Below are 17,270 nucleotides of genomic sequence, written 5' to 3' on the forward strand. Positions count from 1 at the left end.
AGAATGTACTACACTTATTTAATTTTTCCATACTTGGGAATCACTCCATGATTTCCTTTCCCTTCAATTATTATACGAGGGTGATGCTATATATTTTAAGATACATCATCCACATTAATGCACGTTTGCAAATGAAGCTTTCACAAGCTAAAAGCTTCTCATCTTTTGGAATTCTTAGGGTTCAAGAGTCATGCGGGTTGCATTTTTTCCCCTGTGATGCAAGCGCCACCTAGCAATCAGATATGATAACTGGGCCTCGGCCATATTGTTGATGCGTTTTTCGTAAACAAACCAGAGTGATCATATCGCCATACCTTTGTCTTCCTATTCTTTTAAAGAATTAGTGAAAGATGGTGAACTGGGCATAGGGCAGATAAATATCTTGCCAGACTAAAAAATTAGTAGTGGGGTGCGTGAAATTTCTATCAACAATCGGACCCCCATATATATTAACTGCTATTTAGCACAATGCCAAATTTGGGATTTTAGTCTTTTCAAAAACCTAGATTGATGCAAAGAAATGTGAAGGATTGTACCAAGGACTAATTACCCTTATCCCTTTTATTACATCTATTCTACACGGATCGTCAATCCATATTCTCGACGAAAATGTTCAAAATGATATAATAGAGAAAATTTTGGGCTTTTGCACAGTAAATAGTAAGACTGGACAAGACTTCGTAAAAGACAGGAAACATCGAAATGTCAAAGATGATCTGAGACCCTAAATTTATTAGTTTGATATCTAAATATCTGGAAAAAATCTCAATTACTACTAGGGACACAATACATAAATTTCAGTTATTTGGACATCAAGACAAAATGTGATGTGAGTTAAATCCTGATTTCAGACGAACAAGAGGAAATACGAACACTATGGTGCCGCATACAGAAACCTTGCCAGGCACTATCACACGTTCTCCTGGCAGCACATTTACACGACGAGGAAATACGAAGTTAGAGGTGAGGAAATTGTGAGCCTCTAAACTCTTGTAATTCATCAAAGCTTCTTTGGGTGTAAATTTCGTGCGGAAAACTGGGTACTCCAGTCTGTCAAATTCTTCTTTCTTCTGATAGCGCCCACGGTCATGATGAATCAATTTCTCACTATATCCCCTTAAAAAAGCCATACTTCAATAATACTAGCAATACTCCTCTCTCTCCTCGAAACGCATCAACAACATGGCCGACGCCTTATTGCCATAACTGCTCAATAGATGGCACTCGCGTCTCTTTGCCGGGGCCTCGTGCACCCCAAGGATGGTTTCAAAAATATGATGAATTTCTTTTGTTACTGTTAACTTAAACCGATCTTGAAATCATAGTAGATCATAGTGTGTACATAGTCATATTTTCTTTGTTAAATGCATATTACAAATCGTATTTATTATGTGATAGCAGCGACTATTTGAAAATACAGTCCAACTTCTCTAGTTTCGTCGCATCTCAAAACCGAGAGTGACCTGAGTACTTGTACCGTTTTTCAGTGACGGCTTCAAAACCAATATTTTTATTTTTTCATTATAAGCGTGTAATGTATCTGTTGGAAATCATACTGATTGCTTATCAACACCACAAAATTGTCTTTTAAAAACAAATTACTCCATTAAGTGAAACATAAATTTATAATAGACGAATTTAATACGATAAGAAAATTTGAAATTCTCACTTTTCACTTTTAGTCGTTCATTCGTCCTAATGTTATTCGTTTATTTCTAAATATATTGAATACGCTAGTGAGATAAAATTTTCACATATTTAAATCTAGTATTTCGATAGAAGCGTAACTCAACGGATCTCGAAGAATACAATGTCTATTTTTAAAGGATCAAAAGAAGATTATTTCAAGTTGCATGGAAGCGATTTTTATCTTACATTTCCCAATTCAACATTTATGTTGTATAAAAAACAAGTTATCGAAAGCTACCAGGGGATTTGTCGTAGGGATGAAAGCATTGTTTCAAATCATATCAAACTGTTATAAATTCACCAATACTGACATCTTTTTTATTTTTCAAATAAATAGAAACGAATATTTTATCCCATATCCCAAAACATTTGATAAAAAACATTTTTTCCGAGATTTTCTTGTCATACTTCTGGGCATATCGAACAGAAGATAAAAACAGAAATATTGAACGCGAATGTATCACATGAACATGTTACGTTCATTTGAAGAATACTTTGGTTTTGATTTACCAAAAACAAAAAAAACGGAAAATGTCTTGTCTATGAAGAATTAGGGAAATAATAATGAATCAAAACATTATTTGAAGTTCAAAAATATCGATAATTATCGATTATTTTGGAGACATATTTCGATATGCTTTATTTAATTGAAACGTAAAAAATTGGATTTATTGCACGATTTTTTCTCAAAAGGAATTTTTCCGAACTTGCGAATTGATATATTAATATTTTTTGAAAATAATGTATTTTGGAAAATTGTTTCGATAGATGTTGAATTCATTTAGAAGAGAAACATATAATAATTTCAATACCTAGTTTGATTTCAGATGAAAATTGCGGCTTGAGTTTGATTGTATAGCTTATTTCTTCGTTTTCTTTTCAAGGAAATTCTTCAAAAATTCTATAGTATCGTTTATTTAATAATCATACTAAAATAAATCCTCAACATTGGAAGTATTGCACATCGTATTCTATGGTTATAACATAACGTTCTACCAGCTCTTTGAGCTCAGGTGCAAAAAATTATCGCCTCAAATGCTGGATGTGGTTACCACCAAGTTCTTCAGTCTTATTTCGCGTAACTTTCGTACTATGTGGTTTACCATTGTCTTATTGTAAGAGAACCAGCTTTCGGTTAACTAAACCTGTATATTTCTTCAATAAAACCTCATACATTCGCATCGGCTGTTTCGAAGTACACTCAACATATATAAATCCACCAGACATACAGCAAGACTTTCCGACCTAATAATCTTTGTTCCATAAGTAAATTTGGAATACTTGGAATGAATTAGTGCCAAAATTTGTAGCCTGTACAAAATAATATTCCGAGTAAAGTCATCTGGTTTCAACAAGACGCTACTCTCTCCCCTTTCAGGAGACTTGGTCGTCAGTATCTCCACGAATGGCCACCGTGATCACCGATTCTCAATCTTATGCCGGTTTTAGAGACCAAACCAGCAAGTTAAATTGATTTCGCCCCAAGTTATTATAAATGTTCTAAATAAATTTTGATTAGGTTGAGGATATAGGGAAATAGTCAATATGGAACATTATCAGCATTTACTGAACTGAAATAATTAAATTAAATTATGTGCCTTCTTGCTTTTTATAACAATATCCATTGTAAATACACCGCCAGATCTCCAGCAAATATCCACATGATAATTCAGCATGTTACTTAAATTTCAATGCTGTCTAAAATTTCTTTTACTATGTTTTTAGTGTATTCCATACAATTATATCGACAGCTACATCTGGCAACACGCCAATCGGTGAAGTAATTAGAATTTCATCACTCTACTTGGCTTTATCCAGAATTAAGATTTTTCCGATCTTTCGAGAAAAGTTAAAAGTCATTCATCGAACCGGAAACTCATGTGAAACAGAAATGAAGAAATTTTTTTTTTAATTTGTCTTTTTACTCTTTGTAGACAGGAAGTCGGTATGGGATTTATAACTCTAAGCTACTTTAATTGAAAATTTTGGAGAATGGATTCGATGTTATACATTTTTTTAACCGACGAAATAATATATTCAATTTTACTGTTTTCACATGTTTAAAATGTGAATTCAGACGGATATAGGTCACAGAAAATCGTATTATTTCCTTGAAGTACCATCTTTCAAGGTGATAAATTTTGTACTCATTTCCTCCAATAGTTTGTTTATTAAAATTTTTTAAAGTGAACATCCTCCGAGTTGATTAAGCATTGTTTTTTAAACGGAATAGCTTAGAATGTAGATAGGTATTGTAATGATAAAGATTCTCACCCTATCTCAATTAGCAATATAAGATTATTACATACACAATATTTCACTTGAAACTACCTCTGAATTTCTTTGTTATATACATACTATAGAAAATCATATTCCCTATAATCTATGATGTGGATTACTAAATTTAATAAAAAATTAGACTTTGTACGCGTATGTAATTTCAGAAATGATTCGCTCTTAACATTTCAATGAAATGCGAATAGTTATTTTAGGTGTATCATTATTGCTGTTCATTTTAGACACGTTACTGAAAATTATTCATTATCGATATGGCCTAGATTTTGATCAAGTAGCGTGCTGTAAAGGTATGTCAGAAATATAACAAGTTTCTGACTTTTCAATATGCAAGTCTATTTGCTGTTCTATATATCGATTGGCAGAAAATAATCGAATCACACGAAGAAAGATTATCGATTGAAAAATGTTTAAACAGAAACAATAAAAATATTCGAGGGCGTGTCAATAAGTCCGTCATCCATACTGACTACCTTCAAAAGGATAAATCAATCAATGCCGTATATTATGAAAAAAATTATTTTTCTACTACCTTGCGTAAAGTACGTGTTTTAGACATACTTTTCCGTAGCGTAGTAGCTAGAGTATGAGGCTCACAATCGGGAGGTCCCAGGTTCAAGTCGCGCTCATTAAATTTTTTATTTTTCCACTTTTGTAGAAATAAATATTTTTAGGTGGCATTTATGCATACCGAAGGGAAAAGGAGGGACAAAATTAATAACCGGATAAGGTGCACCTATATTAGTATTGTTAATAAATGTTGTTTTGTTAATTGAACTGTTCAAAATATTAATAAATGTATAATATGTTTTATAAAGAATCAATAAGAGCGTTTCTTCTAATGAGAAATTAAACTTATGTTTAATTAAGAAATTACCATTGAAGTTCTATATTTTGATAAAATTTTCGATAGTAGAAAAATATTGTATGCATCTCGTGTGTGAAAGCCTTTTTTTCAACTCATGTGGTTGTCAGTGACAATATTCACAATCGTCGAAAAATGGCTACTTTGCACACTTGTTACATAACTAACTGTTTGCAACAGGACACGACGTGGGTGTAGTTTCCATAGAAAAAAAATTAATTAAGTTACGAATTGTTTCCTATTCATCAGTTTTAGCTTCGAGTGACTATAAAATGAAATTAATAAGTTACAGACTTACAGACTTGTCCTCAAAGGTATATTACAAGATTAACACCAATGTTTTGTTTAAGAATCAGGGTGAGTAAAGTAATTATTATAGAATGATACCAATATTATTTCATATACACTTCATAGTTCGTAATTGGATTGTGGCCGGTCAGGGACCGTTGCACAAAGGCCTTTTCATAGGTATGTCTTGCATAAAAGGCCGATGTCCCTTTGGCTTTAACCTTCTAACGTCATTACGCAAACTGTGAGGCTTGCCCAGTTGTTTAAATCTCGTACATGGAGTGTTGATGTGGTCTGCAGTTTTTTCTTTTTCAATGCACTAGCGACATTCCAGATCGTCCGTGATGCCTATAAGTGTCTGGTTAAAAGGATAGTCACCAGTCGTATTTAGCACCTGTTTGGTACCCGGTTGTTTGGTAAGGCAGGAAGCTCATCTATGCGTGCTTTAGTTTTACGAAGAAACTTCTGAAGGATGTAACAACTACACTTGGCTACACCAACAATGGTGAATTTGCTAAGCCTAATTTGGCGAGCGAGTCCGCTAGCTCGATCTAACCGCCATCACTCACAAGATTTCGTAGGACATAAGTCGAAAATATCAAAATTACTTCTTCCAAAATTCTCAATGTTCTTCAACTCTAACGAGAAATATATATAAACAAAATTTATTTTGTTTGCAATTCGGACCTTTTCAAATAGCGATGTGAAGCAAATACTTATTATATAACCAATAATCTTAATTTTCCAATGCATTCCCTCGAGCAGTTATAGTCGTTGTTCCCAGTCTTGGCAGGGCTTTCAACTAGTGGGTCATAAGCTACAATGATTCCAATTAGTTTGATCTCAACAAGATCAGCGGACACGTTTCTTCAATAGATCTTCTGTTTACTTTCAATAGCAAGATCGTGTTATAGGATCGGAGTGTTATTATAAGATAATAAGATTAACTAACCGAAAAAATTATATTATGAATGTTAACACATACACATAAGCAAACTTAACACAATCTCTGCAGTCGTCTTTCAACGCACGCACAGATACAAAGAAATCTTTTTTGCAGGATTAGTAACTAATAGGTCATGGATACATCCCTATGTATATGTCAAAGTCCACGAGGCGATAAAAAAAATGGGTGGAAAATTGTGCAAAGGTGTTCTTTTGCATCAGGATAACTCATCCATTCACATATCTTAAAATGCAATAGTCGCAGTAGTTCAGACAGGCTTCGAATTAGTTGAGCACCTACTATATTCTTCATATTTGGCCTCCATCGATTACTACAACGTTTAAAGATCACTTGCGCGGTAAAATATTTTCTTCACTGATTTGTTAGGTTGACTAGTGGCATTAGCAATGATAGAACATAGATAGAAAAATTTGTTTACACTAATGAAGTGTGTTAGGGGCAATATTTAATGATTGCCAACCCCTCGTATATGCTGGTGAATGTAAATTACTTTTTAGAATATCCACTGATTTTAATTAACGTTCTTTTTTTGTTTATCTACTGAAGTCAATATTTATTCTCTAAATTCCTAAAGTATATGTGGCTTTTACCTGTCATCTATTTTGTACAGAAACTATTTTTGTCTATCTTATTTAAATTCTTAAAACATTGAGACAAATTACATTGACGGAACAAACTTATATAATCAAATTTAAGTTTTAAACATAAGAAAAAAAATCTGTTAGTCTATGTCTCACACAATAATTTCAAGTTTGGCTGTTTTCAGTTGTAAGAAGATCTGATATACGAGGGTTGTCTGAAAATTATATTTGCGCCTGCTTTAAGGGATTATCACTAAATTTCAGTCATGTTTGACATTTTGAAAATCGTATAAGTGAGTTGTGAAGATAAGAACATGAAATTTTGGGCAGCGGAATTCGAACGTAGCAGTAATAGCTTGACTAATGACTTGACTACGACAACCATCGAAAAAGTTCACCAAATGGTACTGGATGATCGTAGAATTAAGATAAGAGAGACTATTGGCATATGAAAAGACATATATTGAATGAAGAATTATGCGTGCATAAGCTATTCGCATGTTGGATGCAGTGTTTGCTCAATTTTTAACAAAAGCACATTCGAAAAAACATTCACCAGACTTTATTGACGAAGTTCAAGTCAGAGTCTGTTTTTTGCGGCGACTCATGACTGTAGATGGAACTTGGATCCACCATCATACTCCTAAAACGAAGAAACAGTCAAGAGAGTGGATTTCCTATTCTGAAAATGGCAAAGACGGTTTCATCGAAAAAGTGAGGGTGACCGTTTTTGGGGTAGTCATGAGGTTGTGCTCATATATAATTGCTTGATAATATCAAGGGAGAAATTGCAAAGTAGCAGCCGTATTTGAAGAAAAAGAAAATGCCTTTCCATCAACGCAAAAAATTTTTGTTAAGTTGGAAACTTTTCATACAACCCTCGTACTTGTTAGGGAATATTTGATGGTTGTAGGTACCAATCTGATGGTTCCACTTATATTGCTAAACTTCTACTCAAAAATTTCAATGAATGCAGGTAACAGGGTATACAATTTTCAAGTATTATATTGCATAAAAATTTTGAAGTAATATCCATAAATTGCTGTTTTTTTCTATTCTGAGCTGAAATTACAAATAAACAAGTAATCTCCGCCAACACTTTCGGACTTATTTTAATATCGATTTGGTGCTTTATTCATGACCGTCAGTGCATAACTATTACATCACTCAATACGTCGTGAGATTGACACACAGTTGGCGCTGCCATTGTCAAATCCATATGACGTTTATGAAGTACCAACATTCAAAAGACAAAATAAAATTTCATGACATTTCGATTAGTCAGAAAAAAGTTTCAGCCATTTAAGTGAAGCTACTTTTGTTATTCTAAAAAAAAAAGTTCGTGTGTTAATTTATCATTGCTTCTTAATGAAAAAAAATACTGTACAAGGTCAGCAATGGCTTCAAAAGTGTTATCCGGACTCTGCTCTATCGAAAGGAACCATTTGTTATTAGTTTCCGAATTTGAAGGTGGTCGTACAGACACCGATTATGATGAACGTTCTGGTCGTCTAATTGAAGTGCTTACTCCAGAAAACATCAAAAAAGTCTACAAATTGGTTATATATAATCGTAAATTGAATTTGCGTAAGATAGTTGAGGCTGAAAGATATCATAAGGCAGTGTGTTTATAATTATGCATGAACATTTGACCATGAGAAATCGTTTACTCATAGTCGATCAAAAACCACAACGTGTTGATGATTCAGAGCAGTGTTTTTACACGTATATATATATATATATATATATATATATATATATATATATATATATATATATATATATATATACTTTTCTAGTGGAATCAAAACCTTGTCGTTGGTGAGAGAGCTCAGTAACCTTATATCCAGGGAGCGATGCCGGCGGTAACGTAGCTACCGGTAGGGCCACCCATGCCGATAAGGTCTCGAAGTGATGAAGGTGAAGCTAAAAAGATTCCCACGCAGCGTCTGACCCAGAGTGGGCGACTGCAAGCAACGTCTGTTCTCCAGGTTAGGAGCGATTGAAGCAAAACTAGGAAGGCGATGGGAAACCACTTAGTGTATTTTTTCCAAGAGAACCACATGGATACATTCGAATCAAAATTTTCCGGAGTCTTAAATAATCCCCCGATCGGATCTCCGGGAGGGACTGACTTGAATGTTTCAGAAGAAAGACTAAACTTACGTACAACTTTAAAAATTGGAACTTGGAATACCCAAAGCCTTTTCGAAGCTGGGAAATTGGCAAATCTCGTACAGGAAATGAGCAGACTCAGGATAGATATTCTAGGAGTTGCAGAAATTTGGTGGCCCGACTCTGGAATATGTCCCGTCGAAAATGGTGTCTTCTATTATTCAAGAAACTAGGGTAGAAATCACAGAAAAGGGGTAGGAATGATAATATCTAAAAACCTGATAAAATATGTCGTAGACTTTGTCCCTTACTCCGATCGTACTGCTTTAATAAAACTTAGAACTAAACCTGTCGACCTAAATATAATTCAGCTGTATGCACCAACAGCCGACTCAAATGACAAAGACATAGAAGAGTTTTACAGTGATGTGAAGGGTCTTCTAAAATTAACTAAAAAACATGAAGTTAATATAGTCATGGGCGACCTAAATGCCAAGCTAGGAAAGGGCAAATATAAAAATATCGTTGGCCCCTACAATTCTGTCAAGAAGAACATATGACAGTAACCAACACATTGTTCCAACATCACCCTCGCCGCCTATATACCTGGAAATCACCAAGAGACCAATCAGGGAACGTTACCCGTAACCAGATAGATTACATCCTTATAAACTCCAGATTTGCTTCTTCAGTAAAAACGGCATGCACATGAGCTGATATACTCACAGACCATGTACTACTATCTGCTGTCATAAAAATATCCCTTTCAAAGGCTAAAAAGAAGCACCAAGACGTACAATAGCACTAGATAAACTGAATAGTCCAACCATTAAATCCGTATTAACCAACCGATTAAACTCTCAGATACAGAAGTTAGATTCCATGGTCGAAGAGGACGACCCGTCAAACTCATGGGTAGAAATAGCAAGTGTTTTAAGAAATACCTCACAAAGTGTTCTAGGATTCAAATCTAGAAATAAAAAACAAAAATGGATGAGCGTAGAAAACTAAAAAACGACATAAATGGCTTAAAATGGCTTAAAAACGAGTGCAACGAAATAGAACAACTGCAACGAAGACACGATGATTTCAACCTCCATAAAAGATTAAAGGAAGCCGCTGGTATATTTAAAAACCGAAGTCTGGGTATAATAATCAACCAGGACAACCAGATAGTTATAGAAGATCATGAGAAATACAGGATATGGGAAGACTATGTAGAAAAACTTTTTGACGACAATAGACCAGACCAGAGAACTCGATGCAGATGTCTAACTGGACCTTCTATTACCAAAGAAGAGGTAGAAAAAGCTGTACTAGTCGCTAAAAACAATAAAGCAGCTGGTCCAGATGAAATACCATCAGAAATACTGAAACTACTAGACGAAAGCAAGAAAGTGTGAAGATCATAGGCTAATTAGCCTTATGAGCCATCCCTAAAAATATTCCTAAGAATAATACATCAGAGATTATATAGAAAATGCGATAATAATATAAGCGATTCGCAATTTGGATTTAGACAGGGGTTAGGTACAAGAGAGGCAATAGTCGCAACACAGGTCCTTGTACAGAACTGCTATGACCAAAGAAAAAATGATTGTCTATGCTTCATAGACTAGGAAAAAGCTTTCGATAAAGTTCAACATCACAAACTTATGCAGCTCCTTAAAAAATTGGATTTGGACGAAAAAGACATTCGTTGTATCGAAAATCTGTACTGGCACCAAAAAGCGCAAGTCAAAGTAAATCATGGTCTAACTGAGCAAGTTCGGATTCGCAGAGGAGTACGTCAAGGTTGTATATTGTCCCCGCTCCTGTTTAATATATACTCTGAAGTCATCTTTCGAGAATCACTTGAAGATAGAGACATTGGGATCAAAGTCAATGGAGTCTGGGTCAACAACATACGTTACGCCGATGACACAGTACTGATTACAGATAATATTGATGACCTACAACAACTAATTAATAAAGTAGGCGGACATAACCAAAACATGGGATTAAACATCAACAAAACTAAATTCATGATTATCACTAGTGAAACGAATACGTTTAGAAAATCTAGAGTAACATATAATGGAAAACCTATAGAACGGGTAGAAAAATTTAAATATCTAGGAACTGCCAAAGTGAGGAATGAGGATATTCTCAGGCGTATCAATAAAGACCGTGAACTCTTTAACATCGTGAAGAAACAAAAGATTGCATATCTTGGCCTTATATAGCGAGGCCATAAATATCAATTCCTTCAGCTGATAGTCGAGGGCAAGATTGAAGGTAAGAGAGGATTGGGACGGAAGAGGATGGCATGGTTGCGGAACTTGAGGCAGTGGACGGGTATACAAGATATTCAGACATTGATCCATACCGCTAGAGATAGAGAAGCCATGAAAAATGTGGTCGCGAACATCCATTAATGGATAAGCATTAAAAGAAGAAGATATATATACATATATGACAATGGATGAAACATGGATCCATCACTTCATACTTCACTCCAGAATCGAAACAATTATTATCTGAAAGGACTGCAGCCGGTAAACCACGTCCGATGCGTCCATAGGCACAACAGTTGGTTTGGAAGATTATGGCTTCTGTATTTTGGGATACGCGGGAACATTGATCATCGACTATAAGAAAAAGGGAGAGAAAATCATAAGCGAATACTTCATAGAGTTGTTGGATCTTTTGAATGCAAAAATCAAAGAAAATCGGCGAAAATATGTCGAAGAAAAGAACCTGTTTCACCAAGACAAAACACCGATTCACAAGTCGATGGCTAAATTGAACGAATTACACTTCGAATTGCTTCCTCATCCACTGTATAGTCCACATGTGGCCCCCAGTGACTACTGGCTATTCGCCGATCTCAAAAAAATGCCCACCGGTAAGAAATTTAGCTCAAATGAAGAAACAATTGATGAAACTGAAGCCTATTTTGAGGCAAAAGACAAATCCTTGGACAAGCACGGCATCTAGAAGTTAGAGAAGCGTTGGAATGATTGTATTGCTTTTGAAGGAGATTACATCGATGAATAAAATCGAAGTTTAACAAAAAATATGTTTTTCTCAGTTAGTCACACGACTTATTGAATAAAATAAGTTTTGAAGTGTCGCATCTTTCTTAAAAAATTTCTTTCAAATGATAGTTATCAACACGGTAATGGACGTAAAATGTTAAAATAATATTTGTCTGTGTTAACCTAGAATAAACAAAGAAGTATGCATGTTGACACAAAAAGCTGACACCTAAAAAAGAAATTGAGGTTTGAATTGTTTAGAGCACTTTACAGCTAAACAAAACGAGTAATAAAAAAATTAACATATTGTAAATATAGCTTTAGAGCTACGTAAAAACCTCCTGCAATTCAGGTTTTATTACGTTTACGTATTACGTTTTATTACGTTTCATTAATATTAATGAGAATGATATAATACCTGAAATCGAACATAGAAGAAGTGAATTATTAATAGGACGATGATGCCAACATAATTATAATAGATAAATTATAAGATATAATTTGCTAAGGAAAGAAACTCTTTCTGTTTTATTTCACGCGTGGTCTGTAGAGTGTGTGCATTTTTCTAAAGAAACTGTTTTAGTGGTTATGGTGTCGTGAAAATGACCAATTCACATCATAAGCAACGTGACTTGATTCAATTTTTGGTAAAAACTATTGGAAGATCATTTACAAATTGCAAAAGGTGTAAGAAGACAAATGTATGTCATAAAAATGCATGTTTAAATGCATGAAGTTACTGATTTTTCACATATAAAACAAACAAACAAATGCGAAAAGCGATTTTCAAGGAATGTCCGCACTCGAAGTGATTTGGGAAGCAAATAATGAATGGAATGAGAACTGAATATGACGTAGAGATAAATAAACTAAATCAGCAGTGGGTCGAAATTTTTTTTCATATCCACGGCATTGACAATCATGAATATGTTCCTTGATAGCGTTTTCTGTTGAACTACGACAACGTAGAGTCTATGTATTCCCAAATCTCAATTGTCACACCTGGTATATTCGAATAGAGAATAAGGGAATCCTTCTTGTAGGTTGTGATAGGATTAGGCAAATAAACCGACATACGATCGGAATCCGCTAAATTCAGTGACCCACGTTCCAATCTTGAAATGAGATAATTTTAACTCAATGCGCAGTATAACATTCTATAGTTTTATTGGAGGCTAGATACGAACACGTTTCAATACTGAATATCTGCAGTATAAAGGTAGTTTCAGCTCCCAAGGAGTCTTGTATAACTTAGTTAATATTTCATATAGATATATCAAAGAGAAGTTTCGTTTTGTCTGCTAGTTTGAATCTAATCAAATTCATTTTACACTTGTGTTATCTCGATGAGAAATTGTCAAAAACCCAAAAAAATATGGTAAATCGATCAACGAATTACAAAATATTTATGAAAGGTTCATTTCCTAAGATTCAAACTCTAAAACCATACTTTATCGCCAGTTATAATCCGTTTCATGATTATGGGGTTGGAAATGACTAGCATGAAAAATTCAAATCAATCGACATCAGTCGCAGTTTCAAACCCAAACAATCGCTTAAATTAGTATGAATTGCTTCACGAAATTCCAGCGGCTACCTCTTTCAGATTTTAAACTCTGTTTTCAGTCAGAGAACCATTTATTTCAGTTGATTGTCAGAACAAGCCGAAATTTTCCATTATATTTCGACCGCTTTAAAATGCCTGTACGTATATTTTTTTAATACTCAGTCTATTCACGTTGGTCCCATTTAACGTTTTCAGCGCTTTCGCATAGGAAGCTTTCAACATATATTTCTATTCACTGCATGAAATTCCAAAGCACACTTGATCTAAACTGACCTGGTATAACAAAGGTAAATTAAATGATACGCAATCAGTCTATAGAGGTCAATATTATCAATTTGGTAACAATTCTTCGTACTCTTTTACTCTGTATATATTACCTTTCAAAAAATAACTAATTAAACTCATAAATACAGGGATGTCTCATGTGTAAAGTCGATTTTCATACTATGTAAAAATTTCTATGCCTTAATTTGAACATGTCGTAACTTGTTAAGATTAGTCTCTAATTCTATGAAGAGTTCAATTATTTTAATCATTCTCTCTTTGTCTGTTGACGACGCAGTATGTTTTTCTAATAAATAGTACATAGTGCGATAAATATGGAATTCATGTATTATATAATGACCAAACCTTACGTTTGGTACAACCTGCGTATAACATAAATTATGTTATATATTTAAATGGAAAAAATGATTCTCAACTATTCATTGCATAGATCAAAAATATTTTATTGATTCTACTCAACGACTGTATTGAACAAAACATTTATTTGCACTAAAATATGGAGGACAACTGAAATGGCCCAAAGTAGTCACGTAGGTACATTAGATTATTTAATTCATTTAGAATCATTTACATTTTTACGATTATACCTCATACTATGCATTAAAAAATTACTTGTGAATATGACTATATACGAGGGTGTTCCAAATATAATCCTATATAAAATTTTATTATTGAGTTCTAGAGCTGATATTTTTCATAGCTTCTGGATGCCTTTTTTGTTTTGTTTTCGAATCGCAGTCTGCCAATTGTCTCTTTCAATAGACCAAATAAATGATAGTCGTATGGCGACAAATCGGGATTATTAGGAGGTGTTACAGTGTTTTCCAACCAGGGATTAGAACATAGCGTCGCGTCGACAGGTTACACCATGTTTTTCAGGTTACTATAACACGCGTCCACAGTTTTGTGTTCAGTCTCAGTCTCTCATGTCCCCAAATACGGTACACCTTCCCCGCTGGCAATGTAAGTTTAATTGCCACACACACCGATTTTGGACGGTCGATTTTATACCGGTCGTCCAAATTTCATTAGTGAATCACTTGAGGGGATGTGACCAGTAAAATGCGTGTGAGCAGCCGTCTAATGCCACTGTATTGCCGGCACTACCGTGAAGTAGGGGCGTACTTGACTAAATACGCCCTTGCACACGCACAGGTTTTTTTGCCGACCATTCCAGGCGACTTCTCGGTGAAATAAGCTAGTTTTGGTGGTGCAACTATGAACATTCTGAAGAAGTTAAAAAACTCACTACAATGACGCCTTAGTTCTTCAAACAAAGTGTAGAATGTTCCCATGTGTTCTCTGATATGGTTCTTAGGATGCATCCAGTATTTGCGCTTAATGCTACAGCGCTTAATACGGAGATACAATAACCACATAGTAACAACTCGTTAAGGGTTCATTGTTATATCATCACCTCGTGTCGCGACAACAAAGCAATTGATCCGGTGTGTGTGCAAATAGCCTGCTACCGATAATATATCGGCCGTCCAAAATCGGTGTGTGTGCGAATAGCCTTCGCTTTAACTGGCGTCTTGTCTTTATTTCTCCACTCCATCGATGTGCGTTTACTCTCCGTAATATACGAGGAGTGGTGCCCCAAGTTTCGTCTGTAGTGAATATTTGGTGCAAAAAATTTTCTGTTTTCTTTCTATACCTCAGCAAGAGACGCGCGCAAATTTCCCAGCGTATGAATTTCTGCTTAAAATTCAGAAGTTTTGGCACCCAACTGGCTGAAATTTTGCAGTTCATGAATGATTTGCTCAATACTACCTACGCTAATGCCAATCCTTCAGCCATATCGCGTACAGTACTACGTCGATATCCCAAAATGAGTTTTCATACAGCGCTGAAGCTCTAATTGGTAACATTTGGTTTGAAGTGCCGCGCATGTTTTGAGTTTGCAACTAATTCTCGGTCTTTTCGGGCAGCGGAACACCTATGGTTATAAGTACACTAAAAAGTGAGGTTACGTGGTCCCAGCTGTTCTTTACGTTTCGTAACATTCAGTACAGCCACTTTTACGACACTAAATTTTTCGCGCGTTTATATAAAAATACCGATTTATATTTGAACAATTTCGCAACAATATCAATAGACGCAACAATGCATCTAAAAAAGTTGATTAAAAAATAATAGTAAAAGCACTTTCCCAACGTTGAACCAATATTAGAAACATTTCTGGAATATCAAAATGGCTCTTCACTGTGTCAGGAATGTTGTCTCCTTTTAGCACATTTTTTATTTTCGGGATTTTCGTATGGTACTGAATCTTGTAAGAAAGGCGCATGTGAACAGAGAAAAACAGAGAACTACTAAGCAGGGCGTGTTTTCATTTTGAAGAAGAAACTCTTCAGCTTCGTACATGGTTTCGCAAAAAAATATTTTTTATATAAATCTGCTTTCCTTGTAGTTAATAATCAACTAGTTTGAATTGTAGAGTAAAACTTGTTCGCTACATAGTTTAGATTTTTGTTAGCAAATAAGTTACATCATTCTTAAAAATATTGTTTATTCTCTTAAATCAATGTTTGTTTAAGAAACTAACAAGATATTCTTTTGTATTTAGTATTTGCTACAACTAAATATTTAGAAAACATTTTCAAAGTTTCTACTAAGAAATTTAATTTAAATGTATATTATGTTTGAGATACGATACTATAACTTACAAGAATGGAATTGAGACATAAATTCAAATAAGACAAAATGTTCGTAGAAGTAGAATAAATTTGTGGGTTTATTCAGAATTTTGTCCTTAGATCAGCAAAGAAGATACCAATGTAATTGTCCAACATGATAAACTTGTTGCTCAACTCATTTTGCCAAAACTAAATGTTTATCAGGCGTGGCAAATTACCCCTACGAAATCAATAACAATAAAGGATTTGTCAAATCGTCTTTGGCCCGGAAAAATTGCAAAATAACGAACAAGCATAGTGCATTTCGACAAGTGGCGATTTCAGAAAAAATATATGCTTTTGGAATGTTCAACTTTGAATTAAATAATAACAATATTATTTGTGGGCCTATGAATGAATGAATTCATCGGTTTCTTTCTGTGAACAATGATATGATTCTATTGAATATGTATTGATTTTTTTGCGCTTGAGATTTTGTCACAAAGATATAACATTGTTTCTATTCAAAAGATCACTGCATACAAATGGTGAATCACAAACAAATAATGATTTTATGATGAAATGTGTGAGACCAGTCATCACATATGGGGCAGTGGTTTGAGGTACTAGAACTTTGAATACCACAAGGAACAATCTATCTAAGGTACTAAGACTGACTTGCTTGTGTGCAACTGGGACCATGAAACCTTGCCCCACAGATGCACTAGAAGTGATTCTAAATCTCCCACCTCTCCACATAGTACTGGAAAAAGTGGCAGAAAAAACATCACTAAGTATGTTCAGAGACGGAATCATCAATGAAAACTCGTTTCTAAATAATGAACAACCCTACGACATGCGTCAGGACGTTGCAACGGAAACATTTAGCTTTGATAAAAACATAACCAAATCACCATACAAGAAATGAACAGAAATGCCATTAAATGGCATGTTCAAATCAATCTAGAGGGGAACTATCG

General features: G+C 34.6%; 1 protein-coding gene across 5 annotated transcripts in view; it reads right to left on the reverse strand.

The window, feature by feature from the left end:
* The window catches only part of LOC130451252 (kinesin-like protein KIF13B), a 93,021-nt gene that overhangs the window by 27,140 nt on the left and 48,611 nt on the right, over positions 1 to 17,270 (reverse strand). The gene's annotated exons all lie outside the window — the stretch shown is intronic.

Source organism: Diorhabda sublineata, chromosome X, assembly GCF_026230105.1.
Source record: "Diorhabda sublineata isolate icDioSubl1.1 chromosome X, icDioSubl1.1, whole genome shotgun sequence".
Lineage (NCBI taxonomy): Eukaryota > Metazoa > Arthropoda > Insecta > Coleoptera > Chrysomelidae > Diorhabda > Diorhabda sublineata.